This window comes from Rhinatrema bivittatum, chromosome 1, assembly GCF_901001135.1.
Source record: "Rhinatrema bivittatum chromosome 1, aRhiBiv1.1, whole genome shotgun sequence".
Classification (NCBI taxonomy): domain Eukaryota; kingdom Metazoa; phylum Chordata; class Amphibia; order Gymnophiona; family Rhinatrematidae; genus Rhinatrema; species Rhinatrema bivittatum.
The window spans coordinates 473,601,983-473,621,442 of NC_042615.1; positions in this window are offsets into that span (position 1 = coordinate 473,601,983).

Genomic DNA, 19,460 nt, shown 5'->3' on the forward strand with positions numbered 1-19,460 from the left:
TTCCAAGAAATGTATCAGCCCAATGGGGTTTATTTGTCAGAAGTGGCCCTTGATATTTTAACAGTAACATACAGGATGCCAGAAAGATCCCAAGGTTTTGTTTTGGCCGCAGCACATGTTTAGTGAGAGCCCCTGGCAAGCGAGGTGTCACTGCTGGGGGCTGTGGTGTGGGGTAGCCTCATCTGAAGCACATGGCAATTAATGCTATAGGCTTGTAGGAGCAGGGACAAAGAAAAAACATTTGTCCTGTCCCATTGTTGCACTGCAACAAGACAATTCTTATGGGTTAATGACCAAGCACGTTTCACATTGTCTGCTAGTAATGTGTTAGCACATTGAGTGTTAGTAATTCTGGCTTTTCTATGCACCTTGGTCAGCATAGACATGAGTCTGCGGACAGCAATCAAGGACTGGATTACTGGGCAACTGTAGGGGTGTAACATTGATGGCTCTACCACCTTTGTTGATTAAGAATGGAGAAAAAGGGTTGACTTCTACCGCCAAGCCCTAAACTAAACCAAGTGTTGCAGATTAAGCATTGATGGTTGAAAGTTCAACTGTTAGGCTGCATACAAGCAATTGCAAGACCACCCCCAGGATAGAGTAGTTTATTTAGTTTAGAGCAAATGAAGGTTTGATTTATATACTTAGCCAGTTTTTATCTGGCTAAGTAAATAGTTGGATATTTTGGGGGTGCCAATGGGTGGACTGATGTGGGGCAAGTTATTCAGTTATCTTAACCAGATAAGTGCCTATATTCAGCCTTATCTGGTTAAGTTAACTAAATAAGTTAGACCTGCTAAATAGCAGATCCAAAGAAATCTTGATAAATACTATTGTGGCAAAATGTACACTGTCTTGGTGGGCTTGGATGGGGTCGCTGATGGCCACACAATGTAGACTGGCTCAGGGGTTGGGGCTCCGGTGAGTGCCTATTGCTTTAAGAAGTTGAAGTGCCTATAGAATTAGTATGCTGGTGGTGAGCGTATTTCTTCTCTGTAGCTATGAGGCCGAAGAAGTAATACAGTGAACTCAGCCTAGCAAATAGCTTGACGCACATTTGGACATACACTTTGGATGCGCTAGAATAACTCCTGATTCAATAATGGGATTAGTGCATCCAAAAAGCACGTCCAAACAAGTGTATAGCTAATAGCACTCATCACATGCAAATTCCATGTAGATGAGGCTATTCGCTATTACCCTACAATGCAAGGAGGAGTGCTAAGCAAGAGACTGCCTAGCGTATCTCTTCCTACCGCCAGAAATGTAATGCCTGCTGACAGGCAGACGTTAAACTTCATGTGGCTGGCCTAACCAAAGCTTCCGCTCCCCCCCCCCAAAAAAAAGGACTGGCATGATGGGCCAACCAGTCTGGGTTGGACCCAGTGTCCTGTACCTGAAATGGTGGATTCTGAGGTCCATTCAGTAAAACAGCCCTTGCAAGACCTCAAATCCTCTCCAGGCCAGGAACCCCCGCCAGAGACCCTCCTCCGGTAGTTCAGTTCCCGATTTGTCCTATCCACTGACAATCTCTCAACAGTGCATCAACTTTTCTCCCTGCATATACTTTACAAGTGCAGTTTAAATCAGGCAAAAAAACTTCCCATATTAAGGCAATCCCTCAGCAGTGCAGCAACTTTTCTCCCTGCCTATGCTTTGAGTAATGCAGTTGAAACCAATCCCCCATGTATTTCTCACAGTTTATTTTATTTGTATTTATTTAGATATAACAAAGGAGTTTCTCCAGACACTACACTCCCTTTTTTTACGTCTGAATTCCCGCAGAGTTAATCTAAGTACTTCAATGTTACAACTTCTTTAAATGCCAGCGCAAAGTCCTTTTATTCTTTAATCAAATAAGGCATCAACTGAACTTAATAGCTGCAGGAATCTGGAGGCTCTGCTTCATCTTCCCCCTGACGTTGTCTCTGTGGTAGGCTGGGGCCGGTGTCTGTCTACCTTTCATCTGCCTCCCCCGTACTAATGCAAAGAGCGCCCTATTTATTGCGCCTGGCAGCAGCTCAGCTGTTCCCTCCTGGGATCATCCTGGGAAGTCTAGGTAATGTAGTTTCTTAGGAGACAGCCATCTTAAATTCTCTTATATAGCTCTAAGTATCCCCTGTCTAATAGCCTTCAAGCTGTAAACTGTTGCATAGGGGCTAACTAAAGAGCTAGTAATCATCCCACCTCTCCAGCTAACTAGAACTTATCCAGTTATATTCAACAGCATAGCCATGCTCCGTAGTATCCAATCTAAGTTATCTGGATTACTTAGATAACTGGATATCTTTGAAGATTGGGCCCTAGATCTTTTGTATTGTTGGTGACAAATTCAACTTTGCAGTGGCCATGTTAACTCTTTATTTCTCGGGCAACATTGTGATACTGAATCCTTGAAGGAAAGGGGGAAGTTCCGGGATGTGACAGGAGAGAGTGGGTGGCAGGGGAAGAGGATACCAGAATGAGAAACGGAGGTGGGGGGGTCATAATTGCACTTCTGTGGGAGGTGAAAAAAGGAGAAAATAATATCATCTCCCTGTCTGCATAATATAAATACTCGTCTGTGATCTTTTTGATGTGGCTGCGATTTGCCATTCTAACATGGGATTTAATTCAAACTATAACTTCAGTGAAGTGGATTTGTATATGTGTGTGTCTCTAAACAGCTACGTTAATTAATGAATAAGCCCTAAGAGCCGTTTTGGTTGCACATATTTATAATGAAGAACATAGTAATTACAAGCTAAAAGTGATTCTATAGAATGGATCTTGTCCAGGAGAATTTAAAATAAGCCCTTTCCTCACTCTATACCCCTTGAAAAATCCAGGTGGGGAAAAAAAATGTTCATCCTTAGCAAATTAAGGACCTCATTTTGCAGAGGGATCGCACGCGATAAGGGACGTTTTGCACGCGAAAAGTCCCTTATCGCGTGTGATACCAAAATGGGGGCGGAGTCGGCCCCGGAAGAGGAGGAGTCGGGGCCGACTCCGCGAAGACGCCACGGACAACGAAAAGATAAGGCCCTTTTCGTGTCCTATTTTGCGCCCAATAGCTGCACCTTCTATGGTGGTGCTATTGGGTGCGAAACCAGCAGCAATCGCACTGCGACGGTGCGATCGCTGCCGACTAGCACAGGCCCGCCCCCCGTTTCGGCCCCCCCGCCCCTCATTCCCTAAAGTATTGCAGGCCTGCGATACTTTAGAAAATGAGGCCCTAAATTGGCAAATATTAAAATAATGTTAACCATCATTCTAAAAATCTGGAAATAATTATGGCTCCAACAATATTACCAGAAGTACTGGCGAAATTACTTCAGATTCTATGTTGCCAAAATATTTCATATTTGGTCCTTGAGTCAATGTTGAAGGTTAAAAATGAGTATAGAAACATTTTTCTAGGGGTAATTTTTATAAGCATATACACATATAAATATGCTTTTTGAAAAGTAGCAGGGGTTGTATGTGTAAAAGTTTGCATGTAAGATTTTGCAAACACTTTGACATCTATTATAAAAAGGCTTTATGGGGGATGGCGCTGGGGTAGATAAATCATTTATACATGTACTTTTAATTTTCAAAAATAAGTGCAGTCATGTCCATGTGGACAATTTCAGCCTTCTCTACAGCAGGTGGAAATGTGTGTGCATCCTGATAAGTATCCAAGCGGACTCGGGCACACAAGTTCATTTTGAAAATTAGGGCTGAAGTCCATATGGGCATCAGCCCTACCTTTGTGGTTATAACATTTAGCTCCTATAAGTCTTTACACTACCGGTTGGTGGAGATATCGCATTACTAGCATCATGTCTGCTACCATCATTTGAAATTACTTTCTAAAACATATTTTTTGGGGAGAAAGACTTTTATAGTTATTGAAGATAAATAATTTAAATTCATATTATCTTTAGTAGTTTTATTTGAAATTACACAGGACTGAGGAACTCTGATTATTTACTTGCCCATTACGTGATTTTAATGGGTAGTTTTAATCTTGCATAGACCTTGAACGAAAGCTGTTAAATTCAGACAACTTAAGGCAGACTCCTAAGTAGTGAATTTCTCATGCTGCTGGCACACTCATTAGGGTAGTGCAGATCTGGCAATTAGAGAGTTAGTTCAACTCTATTTCCCTGCTATTATCAGAGCAGCTACAATTAAAGCTAAAAATCCGACATGTGACAATGGAAAGTAGCATCCTTACACTGGGATAGCTTACACTTACTACATCTCATGAATGTGAAGGCAACAGCAGCTTCTTGGAGCTTAAAATCTGGCATAGTCCACCTGCAAACCATATATGTCAGCAGTCTGAAAAGTTATGTCAGAAGTAAACACACAATAAAATCATTTTCAACTCACTGCTTGTTTCTCTGGAGATGCCTCAAAAAAGTAGCTTTGCTCTGCTGTTTTTAAAAATTTGTTCCTTTGTTTTTGATTTTATACTGGTAGCTAATGTTTTCCAACATAGATAACATCTGGAATTTATCAACGATTTGGGAACAAATGCATGTAAATTTTAATAAAATAGCTTTTGTGCCCTAGCTACAGCTCTTCTGAAAACTGAAAATGAAGCAAAACCAGCAAAAAAAGACAGCTAATGGCACTGAGAAATTATAAAAATGAACTAAAAAGAGTTAGCCAGATAACTTAGCTGGTCAAAGAGCTGTCCTAAATTTAGATGGCTAACTAATTAAAATAGACAGCTATATTCAATAGTGTGGCTGCAATATTGAATATCTCTCCAGAGTTAGACGGATAAGTTTATCCAGCTGATAGGGTCATTTATCAAATCGTGTTAGGGCGTTATCGAGGTCGTTAGGGCCCTAACACCCGCGATAACACTATAACACCCACAATAAAAACCGCATTACGAGATGCATATGCAAATTTTTTAAATGTTGTCAAAAGGGAGGAGTTTGGGCGGAGTTTATGATAACGCATGTTTTAATGACTGAAATAACTACACCTTTTTTCCTGCCATTATGCTGTGTAATATGCCCGAAACAGGATTTGTAATAAATATTGAAAATCCCATTTTGGGCAGGAGAGGGGAGAGGAAAGGATAGGAGTGGAATAGAGTGGAGTAGAGAGAGAGAGAAAGAGAGGGAACGAGCCTCTGGGGTGGAACAGATTCTAGGGATGTGCATTCATTTTATATGAAATAGACAATGGCAATGAAATTGTCGATTTTGCCTTGTTTTGGGAGCACCCTGAAACGAAAAGAATGACAACATTTTGTATAATTAGTATTTTGAGTTAGTGCGCGCTAACAGGGACTTAGCATGCACTAAGTCCAAAATTAGGAAAACATGAAAAAAACACTCCTGAACCATTTAAAAAATGAAATTAAGCACAAAAAACCTGAAATGAAAATGACAAAAAAAAAAAAAAAAATCAGTGCAGATCCCTAACACATACTATAACACATAGTTACACAGTGGGGCATATTCTCAAAGGGTTACGGGCGTAAGATACGTGTGTAACCCCCGAAAAGCTGCCCCTTCCACCCCCTGCACACACGCCGAGCCTATCTTGCATAGGCTTGGCAGTGTGCACAAGCCCCAGGACACGCGTAAGTCCCGGGGCTTTCCTGGGGTGTGTGTTGGGGGGCGTGCCACAGCGGGCACGTCATCGGGGGCGTTCTGGTGGCGGGGCCATGGGCGTGGTTCCGGCCCAGGGGCATGTTGGGGTGTGGCCGCGGCCTCCGGGCCAGCCCCCGGACCGGAACATGGCGCGCCGGCAGCCGGCCAGCGCACGCAAGTTACGCCTGCCTCGGGCAGGCTTAACTTGTAAAATAAAGGTAGGGGGGGAATTAGTTAGGGCTGGGGGGTGGGTTAGATAGGGGAAGGGAGGGGAAGGGGGGGGGGGGGGGCTGGAAGGAAAGTGAATAATGTAAGGCACTACTTGATTTATCCAAACATCTGAAGTGACTTTTTATCAGTTCAAATACGCAAGGGCAGCTTCAGGGAAGGTGATACCCCTTCAAGACAAGGGGATGTCCCCCCTCCACCGCAGTCAGGCAGAACCACTCTGTGCTTTCCCACCCTGAAAAGTCACTGTTCCCCTCTCTGTGTCCCCCCCCCCCCCCATACACACATTTCTGGAGCTACTGATTTAAATGTATGCTCGATAAAGCAAATGAGCATGTGTGCATTTGCTGTACTCCCCTTTGCTGAGACTCTTGAGATAGCTACAAGAGTGAGGAACCATGGCAGAAAGTCATAACCTACATTGCCTTTGAAACAAAAATAGAGAAATCAAGGGAATTATTGTTTTGGGGGGGTTTTTCAAGACACCAAGACATCTTAGAAAATAATTACCCAAAACCATCTCAAACCCAAAACTAATTGGGTTTTCAGGGTATCCACAATGATTATGCAGGAGACACATTTGCATACATCAGAGACCCAATATGTGCAGATTTATCTTTTGAATATTGAGGACAGTCAAAATACCTGATGGGCTCTGGGGTTTCCTGATTCTCAACCATATAATATTAAGTTTTTCATCCCCTTGTATTATTTCAGAGTTGAACATCATACTTCCCCCTTTTAACACATTTAGAAAATGACATTGTCTTCTTCTACTCTTCCCTCCAAGAGATTTATACCATTTTAAAAGTTGACAACTTTTATTAGTAATACAAAAACAAAATATATTCCAGTAAATCAGACACTCATACTATAAGGATATCACAAATGAAAAAAAATGTTGTACTAAATTGTTTTCTACAGCTTATTATCATTATATCTGCATACTACATATTTCCAATAACCTTTAATTAAAGCGAGATTAAAACAAAACACCGCCATTTTTACAATAAATGGTTCAGCTGACCTTTCTATCTGTGCATGCATATCTCTAGGGAAACTGATGGCACGTCACTTGATATTCTTCCAGCTCTCTCTCTTCAACAACAAACAGAAAAGTCTATTAATTTACTGCAGTATTAGTACATTAATATGAACAGCATTGACTTAATAAGGGCCTGATCTCTGCTTTATTGATTCATTCCATGTAATGTAAACTGTCTTCAAGAGAAATTTTAGTGCATTTTGATTCTATTTATTTTCAATGTTTCCAGGTTTTTTAATGTTTTTTGGGGGGTTTTTTTTGGGGGGGGGGGGGGGATTTTGGGCACAAAATTGTTTTCTCCATGTCTGCTTTACTGCTAGTGTGTGCATTTTGCATGACTGCCAGCTAGCAGGTACCCTTAGGCTGACATTGGTGCATATCTGGGCCCCTTTTAGAAACTATAATGAGTATACAAATCCACTCAAACTCTTGCTGTTGTCAAACCGATCCCACATGATTTAGATAGGAGTCAAAGTGATGCTAAAATTATACTCTTCAATTTGGGACCGCTGAATGAAAAATTTGTGCTTAGATGTATATATATTGACTGCAGGAAAGCAATATAAAAGTCAGAAAACGTCAAACCATATATGTAATTTAATGTAAAATTTTATATTCCACCTTTTCAAGTAAAAGATCACAGCCAGTTCAAAAATGCATTGCAATACAGTACATCAGTTATGAAGCACAATGCATCAGCAGAAACGCCATTATATAATATCCCAAAAGCATAAAAAGTACTTATACAGCATAATGTTGCTTGTTGGTTTATTAAGGCAGAAATGCAATGCAAAAAGAAAACATTGAATATGTGTTTAAAAAAACACTGCTGAATATAAATCCTGCTTTTATGTATGCATAGAATGTTAGTCCCTTGGGTTTAGTGTAAGAGTTTTTAAATTGTGGTTTATAAGCGAGAACTAAAGTACTGAAATTCCTTTACCAACTTACACTCAGAGCTGCAGTGCTGGTACCCTCAGACTGAGCAATCTAGCAATAGGGCAGTGCCTGAGGGCCCATGGGCCTACTCCTCCCTAGCCTCAGATAGATGGTTAGGGGCCAACGACCTTTAATATCCAGGGGCTCAGATCACTGTCAGACTGCCCCTGTTTGAATGTAACTATACATTGAAAAGGGGGGGAGAGCTTGCTCATACATGTGGGGCTGGCAGCAGAGCCAGAAGAAAGGCCAATATGGAGGAAGATAAAGAGGTGAAATGGGACGTGAGGAGAAGAAGAGAAAGACAAATAAGTATAATGGGATGAGGGGGAAGAGCGTGTGTGCATCATTATGTAGATGTGGGTGTAATTTCATCACTGTACTAAACTCCACCTGATGGATGACTGTGTTGAAAGGATTTTAGCAGAAGACATTGAACAATTGTGGTGTACCAATTTGTTCACCGTGAAAGCACTTGGATTCTGAGTTTGCTTCCTATCTGGTGATGTCACCAGGATCAGCTGTTTAAATTCACACTGCGACGCCAGAAGTGCCATGCACCAGAGGGCGGCATGCCTCAGTCGCATGCATAAAGGAGTGTGGCTAAGGAGCATGCGCCTTTGTGATCAGTTGAGTATATTTGAGTGTACTGAGTGTATTTAATCTCATTTTTATTTGGACTGCATCTTATCTTGTTTAATTGTCCGCAGTTTAGCGTATTAAGACTTTCTCATGGGTAAAATTGGTATGGTTCTCTTTTTTAGCGTGAATTGTCCAGCTATTTTATTTTGTTATTTTTTTTTAGCTTGTTTTGCTTTGTCAAGCACAATTTTTGCATTTGCTATACACAAGGAAATGTTGATGGGAGTCTTAATTCCTGATGTAACTAGGATGGTCAATTCCACTTCCACAAAGAAGTCTACAAAGTATCTCATCATGACCCAATTAACTGTATTCAGTACACTGCTCCTTTAGGCCAGTGTGCCTCACAACTTTCACTCATTTTAATTATTGGACTAGCCATGTGAATAAATATCCCCGTGCTGATAGACCTAATTAACGACATGTCACCGGATGTATTATGCCTCATAAAATCTTTGTTATTCCCTTCAGACATGGTATTGCTGAATCAACTGTACCTGATTGACTATGTGGTGTTTTCTAAGAGGATGGGGGGTGGACTTACTGATAGTTGCTAAAACTTCTGTGCAGCCTTCTCTCCTGCAAACTGAGGATATTTTCCCACTGGAATTGCTGTGTCTTTCCTCTAGGCTAAGCAGAAGTCTTCCCCAGTACATGTCTGTTTGTTTTTGTATTTTATTTTACTTATTTATTTATTTATTTATTTTAAAAAGACAGCCTTCTCTCTACTAAAGTTGATTCTAGAAATGCCTTTATCCTCAGAAATTTAAATCTGCACATGGACAGTCATCCACTTTCTAATGCTTGCATAGATTTCTTGCCAGCCATGCAGCCTCTCAGCTGGTCCCAGTTAATTCATTTGCCAACCCATAAATTGGGGCACATCCTTAACATTTTCATCCGTGATGCTTGGCCATCAAGTAACTCATTCAAGATCTCAATCACTGAACTCCTCTGGTCTAACCATTTTTTTAAAATTAGCTGCTCCATAAAGCTTCCTCTTGCAAGTTTTCATGGAATTATTTTACCCCAAATAGTTTAGCGAAGACCTCTGATAGATACTGACTCACTTCACTCTCACCGATTATCTTGCCTTTTCTTGTTCTGTAATGTTCAAGATGCCACTAGTATGTTCAGCATCTGGCAGACATCGCTCAATTCAGCTTTGAACACCATTACCCCACTGAAACCTTTTTGTGTCATGTGTCATGTATTGCACCCTGGTTTTCTTCATCCTTGTGGTCTGTAAAGAATGATTTATAAAAGGCCAAAGGTTGGCGCAACTGTAAATCTGCTGAGAATCTGCCTCTGTCCCCGCCCTGCCCCCTCCCCTTTTTTGAAGCCCCGGGACTTAGACGCATTCCGGGGCTTTAGGCCCGGCACGCATAGGGCTTTGAAAATCGCACCCATAGTCATCACCCAGCTATAGGACTATTTGGGAACCAACAATTTTTTTAGACAATTCACAGTTGGTTTTGGTTCTCTGCATTATACAGAGGCACTACCTTTGGACAATTTTGATACCATCTGTCACAGCTTTGATAATGGGTACCAATTTTGATTAGTATTGCTAGATATTTCTTCTGCTTTTGACTCCATCCACCATTACTTATTATTATTTGCTCATTTGGGTTCTTTGGGGATTTCATCTCTTTTATTCTTGGTTTGCCTCTTTTTAGCTCCTATTACATTCCCTTAGGCCTTTCCTCTGTAATTCAGATTTTAATTTAATTATCTAATTTTTGGTTCTCTATGCACTCTAACACTGCAACACATGGTTTTTATTTACTTATTTTTTTAATTAATATCATTTCTGAATCACTTTACAGATAAAACTATCGCCCAAAGCGATGTACAGAGATCACAATTTAAACAAGATGCAAAATTCACATATCTAAAACAAAATAATTAAAAATATAGCAAATCATGGATAATTCCAGCCCCCCTACAAATTCCTCATCCTCCAAGAATAAATTGTGCAAATTATCAATACCTAGATAGGATACTCACATTTGAAAAACTATACCAACAGCAAAGTCTGGTTGTCAACAGGCCTACCACACTCACATCTGAAAGTACTACAACTGAATCAGAACTTTGCTGTGAGGTTGATCTTTGGCTCTTTGTTACTGGTCTTCTTATCAGTTCTGATGACCTTACACTGACCACCAGTGAAGTGGAGGATAAGCTTTAAAATTCTTATTATTTTTAAGACCCTATATACATACTGATTTCCCTTGTATTCAATCTGTAATTTGCGATTACACTCTCCAGTATTCTCTCCATTCTTCATCCCAACACCTACTAGAGGTTCCTTCTATGAATAATAACGTTTAACATTGGCCAGAGAGTGGATATTTAGCATTGCTGGTCCAGCCCTATGGAATACACTATCTGAGAAGCTCAGATCTGAAAAAGACCTGCCTCATTTTAGAAAGCTCCTTTGACATATTTCTTCACTTTAGCCTTTGCTGCATAGTGCTAAAGAAAGGATTGCATGGCACTTAGACCTTCCTGAAGTTTTTTAAACTAGATTGTATTTCATTGTACCTATATATGAATTGTGTTTTGTACCAACGTGTCTTCTGTGTATTTACGTATGTCTGTTTTCTGCTGAGATTTATGTAAGATCAGCGGACTAGAAAATGATGAAGGTAACTAAATAAATAAATATAGAAATGCAGTGCATGTTCTGTTAAATGGGGGTTGGACTGTATTAGTGGGAGGAATAATTAGAGTTTACTTTTGAACTGTTAAAATGTGTATTTTTAATTGATAATTTTGCGGGTTTTTAAATTCCATTTTATTTTACAGGACAATATTAATCAGAAATGAATACTACTTGTGTTCTTGTTGAAATAACAGAATAATACACTCTACCAACTCCATGCACATCAATATGGGGTAGATTTTTAAACAGTGAGAATAGGCCTACTTTTGTTTGCGCTCCAGGCGCAAACAAAAGTACGCTGGATTTTAGTAGATACGCGCGGAGCCGCGCGTATCTGCTAAAAACCTGGATCGGCGCGCGCAAGGCTATCGATTTTGTATAGCCGGCGCGCGCCGAGCCGTGCAGCCTACCCCCGTTCCCTCCAAGGCCGCTCCGAAATCGGAGCGGCCTCGGAGGGAATCCTCTAACGCCCTCCCCTCACCTTCCCCTCCCTTCCTCTACCTAACCCACCCGCCCGGCCCTGTCTACACCCCCCCCCTTACCTTTCTCCGGGGATTTACGCCTCCCGGAGGGAGAAGTAAATCCCCGCGCGCGAGCGGGCCTCCTGCGCGCCGGGCCGCGACCTGGGGGCGGGTACGGAGGGCGCGGCCACGCCCCCGGACCGCCCTGGGCCGTAGCCACGCCCCCGTACCCGCCCCCAAAATGCTGCCGACACGCCCCGAAAACGCCGCAACGACCGGGACCGCCCCCGACATGCCCCCCGACACGCCCCCTCAGAAAACCCCGGGACTTACGCGAGTCCCGGGGCTCTGCGCGCGCCGGTAGGCCTATGTAAAATAGGCTTACCGGCGCGCAGGGCCCTGCTTGCGTAAATCCGCCCGGTCTTGGGCGGATTTACGCGAGCAGGGCTCTGAAAATCCGCCCCTATGTTTTTTTGTATGGCGAGGACCTGCACTTTATTCTCTCATCTCAAATAAAGTAAAAATAAAAAATATATCTTTGGTTGCATTTTTATTTAGAAGTGCTTTGTTTAGTATATGATCTGTATGGTTTTGAATAGTGGTAAGTTGACAAATTTCCAGTTTAGGTTTGTAAGGGATGGAGTCAAATGTTGAGATGGAGAGTGTGATGAGTTGGCCTTAGGGTGGATGCATGTATGTATGTGTCTTCAAGGAAGTACAGTGACAAAATGGAGGGAGAGCAAGAAACCATAGATAGGGAGTGATTTGAATGTTGATGGATTAAGTATATTGGGCAAATAAGAGAAGAAGGGTTAGGCAATGTGCAGAAGGCAGCGGGACATTCCAATCTGGAATGTGGTTGATAGAGCAAAAAAAAAAAAAAGAGGGAAGAAAACGAGGCATGAAGAAAGAGTAAGAGAAGGTTAGGGGGCACTGAGGGAGCATCTTTTTTTTTCCATAAAGTTGCATGGCTCCCAGCCCTACTGAGGTCAGTTTACTGTTCTGTAGTGTGTGTACAGGCCAAATACTATCATTTTGCTTCATTTCATATCACTGGAGGGACGTTTTCACCCAAATTTTGTTTCACTGAGGGTTTTTTTTTTTTATTTGGCAAATAGTACACAAAAAAAAAAAAAACAGAAAAAAATGAAATGTGCATTTTAATTAATATGTGCACATCCCCAGAGGCTCTCTCTTTCTCCTCCTCTCCCTGCCCAAAACAGGATTAGTGATATTTATTGCAAATCCTGGTTCAGTCATAATACACAGTTGTTTCTCTTAGACAGTTGTTAAACAAGATGGATTTCTTTGGTAGCTTCTTTGGGTTTAAACTTAACAAAGATAAGTCAGAAGCTCTTGTGTGCCCAGATACTGAATTGGGTGGGAGATTTTCCTTTCAAATGGGTGGGAGATTTTCCTTTAAAATGGGTCCCAGAATTGTTTTAGTTACCTGGGAGTCAAGATATCCGTCAATTTGAGACAACAGTATGGGTTGAATATACCTTCTCTTCTTTCACTCACTAAAGGCAAGCTAAATATCTGGCAGAAACTACCGCTATCATTAGGGGGGGCCATATAAACCTTTTCAAAACGGTTGAATTTCCCAAATGTTTGTATATACTACAGACTCTCTCACTGCGTATTGCTTCAAGAGATTTTAAAAAGTTAGAGAAACACAGCAATTTGTTTGGTCTGGCAAGAAGACTAGAATAGCCTTCCGATGTTTAAAGCGGTCTCAGAGGGAGATGGACCATCTGGACATGGAATTTTATTCTCTAGCTATTTTATGGAGGATAATAAGAGACTGGTTATTTGATTATTCCATTTTAACAAGTGTGGAATGTGATAACACAGTGTTATCTAACTTGGATCTAAGATATGTTTTGCATGCAGCTTCTAATAGATTACCCAAGGGACTAGTGAGTTCAATAGTGATTGTATCCATGCGTTGGGCTTGGGGGAAATTATTACATTTCTGAGGGTGGATGGACATTACTCTCCATTCCTGCCAATTCATGGAAATTTGGACTTTTTGCCTGGTTCTCAGACCAGAGGTTTTATGTTCTGGAAGGATCAGGGCATTACGCAAATGCAACATGTTTTAGCAATAGATGGAACAGAGTTCCCTTTTCAAACCCTAAAAATCAGTTTGTGCTATGGGATTCTGACATTTTCTCTTATTTGCAATTGCAACACTATATATGATCCTTAAAATAGGAAAATTTGAATATGGATATTGTTGAAACATTTGAAATTTTTTTTCACATAGAATATTCAAAGCTTTCACTCTCTCGTATCCATAAGGAGCTAAAGCAAGTAACCACAGAGACCAAGCTTAATAATCTTGAGAACTGTCTGAGGAGGGTGGCCTTTCCATATCTCAAAAGTCTTTAATGAATTGTTTTAAAAATTTGAAATGTATCTCTTCAAATATGTATATTAGAGAGATGCAGTTCAAATTCATTCATGGGGCTTTTATTTCTCAAGTGGTGGCCTATAAGGCACAAATCTCTGAATCTGACCTATGTTTGAAATGTACAGCAGAGAGGGGTACCTTAACCCATGCATTTTGGACATATCCAGTGATTAAAATAATTTGGGAAAAAAGTTTAGAATATGTTGGAACCCTTTTGGGTTGGGTAATTCCATGTTGCCCAGAATTGGTACTTTTTGAAGTGGGAATTTCCAAATCTGTGGGGAAAGAAGGAGAAAGGTTTTTATTATGAAAAATGCTGTCACAGGACAATAAGTCGATCCTGTTAGTATGGCGTGAAGGAAACCCACCCGCCTTTTGGCAATGGCGTAATGCTGTTCATAATATGATGTCTATGGAATCTATTGCTGCCCATACTTTTTAAATCTAAAAAGAAGTTTTTGGATATTTGGGCCATATATATTCAGAGTCTCTCCATTAGGCACACTATTTGATCTTGAATACTTTATTATGTGTTAGGTGAAGACTAATAGTGAGAGTTGGACCCCTTAGCATTGATTACCTTAAGAGATGAAGGAAAGGAGTTAGAATCTAGGTGTGATACATATTTCTGAGATATTTACTGAGGTCTGGATGCACCAGAACTAAGGCAACTGGATCTCGTATTATATATAGATAGGGGTAGATTTTCAGAGCCCTGCTCGCCTAAATCCACCCAAAACCGGGCGGATTTAGGCGAGCAGGGCCCAGCGCGCTGGGAAGCCTATTTTACATAGGCCTCCCGGCGCGCGCAGAGTCCCGGGACTCGCGTAAGTCCCGGGGTTCTCGGAGGGGGGCGTGTCGGGGGCGTGTCGGGGGCGGGCCCGGTCGTCGCGGCGTTCCGGGGGCGTGTCGGCAGCATTTTGGGGGCGGGTACGGGGCGTGGCTACGGCCCGGGGGCGTGGCCGCGCCCTCCGTACCCGCCCCCAGGTCGCGGCCCGGCGCGCAGCAGGCCCGCTGGCGCGCGGGGATTTACGTCTCCCTCCGGGAGGCGTAAATCCCCCGACAAAGGTAAGGGGGGGGTGTAGACAGGGCCGGGCGGGTGGGTTAGGTAGGGGAAGGGAGGGGAAGGTGAGGGGAGGGCAAAGGAAAGTTCCCTCCAAGGCCGCTCCGATTTCGGAGCGGTCTTGGAGGGAACGGGGGGAGGCAGCGCGGCTCGGCGCGCGCAGGCTATACAAAATCGATAGCCTTGCGCGCGCCGATCCAGGATTTTAGTGGATACGCGCGGCTCCGCGCGTATCTACTAAAATCCAGCGTACTTTTGCTTGAGTCTGATGCGCAAGCAAAAGTAGGCTGATTGCGCTTCTTTTAAAATCTACCCCATAATGTATAATTGGGGGAGGTGAGTGTTGGACTATAAAGGAAAATTAAGACATTGTTGGTTATTTGTGTCGGTAACAGCTTTGGTTACATGATGTTATGATATTAACCTTCAAGTTCAAAGCCATATTTGTCTATCCACTGTTTAATTTTGTTATGCTCAGTACCTGTCCAAAGCATTATGCTCTTGATTGCCTTAATAAAGATGTTTCAACTAACTACTCTCCATAATTTTGTGTCATTCGAAAATTTGATCACCTCACTAGTCGTTCCCCTTTCCAAATCATTTATAAATATATTAGAAAACACAGGTCCAAGTACAGATCCATGAGGCACTCCACTGTTTACCTTTTTCCACTGTGAAAACAAACCAATTAATTCTTCTCTCTGTTCCTGTCTTTTAACCAGTTTGCAATCCCATGACTTTTAGGTTCTCAGAAGCCTCTCAAACGTCTTCTGAAAATCTAAATACAATACATCTACCGGTTCACCTTTGTCCACATATTTATTCACCCCTTCAAAAAAATGTAGATTTGTGAGCCAAGACTTCCCTTGGGTAAATCTGTGCTGGCTGTGTTACATTAAACCATTTCTATCGAAATGGTTTGAGATTTTATTCTTTAAAACAGTTTCTACAATTTTCCTGACACTGAAGGCAAGCACACCGGTTTATAGTTTCCTGGATCACCCCTAGAGCCTTTTTTAAATATCGGGGTTAAACTGGCCACCTTCCAGTCTTCAGGTACAATGGATGTAATAGGTCTGAAATTTCATTTTTTAATTCTTTCAGAACCCTGGGGTGTATATCATCAGGTCCAGGTGATTTACTACTCTTCAGTTTATCAATCCTGCCTACCCCATATTCCGGTTCACTGTGATTTGGTTCAATTCATCTGAATCATCACCCTTGAAAACCGTCTCCAGAACGGGTATCTCCCCAACATCCTCTTCAGTAAATACCGAAGCAAAGACTTTATGTAATCATTCTGCAATGGCATTATCTTCCCTAAGTACCCCTTTAATCCCTCAATCATCTAACAGTCCAACTGACTTCCTCACAGGCTTTCTGCTTTGGATATATTTAAAGTTTTTATTTTGAGTTTTTGTCTCTATGGCCAACTTATTTTCAAATTATTTCTTAACTTGTCTTATGAGTGTCTTATATTTAACTTGCCAATGCTTGTGGCTTATCATATTTTCTTCTGATGGATCCTTCTTGCAATTTTTGAATGAAGACATTTTAGCTAAAATAGTCTCTTTCACCTTACTTTTTAGCCATACCCTCAATCGTTTGACCTCTTTCCCATTTTTCTTAATGCATGGAATACATCTGGACTGCACTTTTAAGATGGTATTTTTTATCAATGTCCATGTCTTTTCTACACTCTTAACCTTTGTAGCTGCACCTTTCAGGGTTTTTTTTTCTATTTCTTTCATTTTATCAAAGTTTCCCTTTTGAAAGTTTAGTGCTAGAGCCTTGGGTTTACGTACTGTCCCCCTTCCAGTCACTAATTCAAATTTGATTATATTATGATCACTATTGTCAAGCAGCCTCACTACAGTTAACTCTCACAAATCCTATACTCCACTGAGAATTAGATCTAAAATTGCTCCCTCTCTCAATAGTTCCTGAAACAATTGTTCCATAAAACTGTCATTTATTCCATCTTTTGAATTTTCTCTCTAGCAATTGAAGTCTCCCATTATTACTGCACAACCAATTGAGAGAGAGAGAGAGAGAGAGAGAGAGAGAGAGAGAGAGAGAGAGAGAGAGAGAGAGAGAGAGAGAGAGAGAGAGAGAGAGAGAGAGAGAGAGAGAGAGAGAAGCTATAATGCCCTCACACTAGATAGTTATTTATATCTCTATGGAAGGCCCACCAAGTAACTCGAGGTAAGGTTTAGGTATTAATGTAGGGGTTAAGGGCCACTTTGACATTCAAAGTAGATGTATGAACAGAACAGTGCTCTCTTGTGAAGATTTGATGACCTTTGAAGTGAGGAAACTCACCCAAAGATGAGATTTGTGCAATGTTCTCTCAACCTAGCTTGATAGACTCTCTCTACCTGGGTAACATCAAGCTAGGTTGAGAGATCATTGCACAAATGGCTAGGCTCTCTCATTCTATCTCTCTCTCCCCCCAGTAGTGATAGGAGGGCCCTGATAGCTAGGCTGGCTCTCCAGGAGCTTAAAACCACTAAAAACAGCATGTGTGAAAACATCGCATTGAGCAATAAAGCCCTATCACACAGCTTTATGCAAATAAAAAAGGTGTAGTTAAAGCCGTGCAATATAGCTTCGCAAAACTGTGAGCCCAGCCCACAGCCAAAAATCCCGCCCCCAATATCCTCCCCTTTTTCTCATTTGCATCGCACCATGCGTTATGGTGCTTTTGCACACATTAATGGCGTTTTTACATGCTTTAAAGGCATTTACGCATGTGAAAATGCTATATAGCACTTTGGGAAATGACCCCCTCAGTTAGCTTCCTTAATTTCTCTTAGCATTTCACTTTTCATTCTCATTATTTTGGTCAGATGGATGGTAGTATATTCTAGGGATGTGCATTTGTTTTTCACGAATTAGACAATGTCAACGATATTGTCTAATTCTTCATGGTTTGGTAGCGCCGATATCGAAGTGATTTTTGCCGAAATTTTGGCATAATTTGTATTTTGTGTTAGTGCGCACTGTGTGGTTTTCTTATCATTTTTTTTGGGGGGGAAGAAAGGGCACACAGAACCCCCCCCCCCCCCAAGCCACCCAGACCCTTTAAATCTAATTTAGAATCCTCCACCCTTCCGACTCCCCCAAAACATTCCTAAAGTACCTGGTGGTCCAGCGGGGGTCCAGGGAGTGATCTTCCGCTCTCAGGCCATTGGCTGCCATTAATCAAAATGGAGCTGATGGCCCTTTGTCCTTACCATGTGACAGGGGCTATCGGTGCCATTGGCCAGCCCCTATCACATGGTAGGATCAATGGATGGTCAGTGCCATTTTTTTTTAAGAACATTGCATCCAAAAATAAAAAAAAAAACCTAAAAACCTGGCTGTTTGAACAGGCTTTCGCATAACATTACCCACACATTTCTGACCTCACACTCTATATCAAATAACTCTTCTGCTGCAACTCCCAACACATCTGTTCATACAGTACTCGATATGTCTCACACCCTTAATACATACCCACCCCCTCATTGCCTGCTTCACTTGTTGCAACCTGCCTATTTTGAATTTGTAAATAATCCCTCCCTGTTGACTTACTTTTAATTTTTTACCTCTTTCATTCTACCAACTCTTGTTATAGTTCAACCAGTTCCATGTATTTCTCTCTTTTTGTTACACCTGTTCTGTGTAAACCAATATGATGTGCAATCGAATATTGGTATACAAAAAACTTTAAATAAATAAATAAATATATATAGGTATATAAATCCTCACTAGGCGGAAGATCCAGAATCTGAAAAATCATCTCACTCCTTTAAATCAAATTTACATCTTTTTTCCTTAGCTCCAAATTACATTTTCTTGGCTTCCCTATAGCACCCACTATACATGCAGTGTTTAATTCCAGAATGCCAAACTGCAATGCAACTGAAGCACTGCATGCAAATATATATTATGCATATTTATTCAACAGAAATATCCTGTAAACCTGACAGCTTTGTGGCCTTCAAAAATTTTAATTTTATACCCGTGGACTAACTAATCTACATGTAGACTTTTAAAGTATTTATGGACAGTATCTAAATCCTCTCATATTATCTTCCTTTCCAAGATAAATGTTACTAACTGCTCTTGGGTTACCATGTTGTAACTGACTCAGCTGCTCTTCAATCTACTTTCTCTGAATATGTTATATCCTCTTTAAAATAGGGAGCCCACAACCACACACCTTATTCAGGCATTTTCTTAACAATGATTTTATGCAGATATAGAATTTAAAAAGTTAATATATATCCATGACAATTCAAGTGGAATATTTATAGGGATGACAATGGAAATGGCAGTTGGGGATTATGCTATGAAATGAATGCATTTAACTGTCATACTCTATTCAGCATGAAATCAGTTCATTTTTAGAAGACACACTTATGT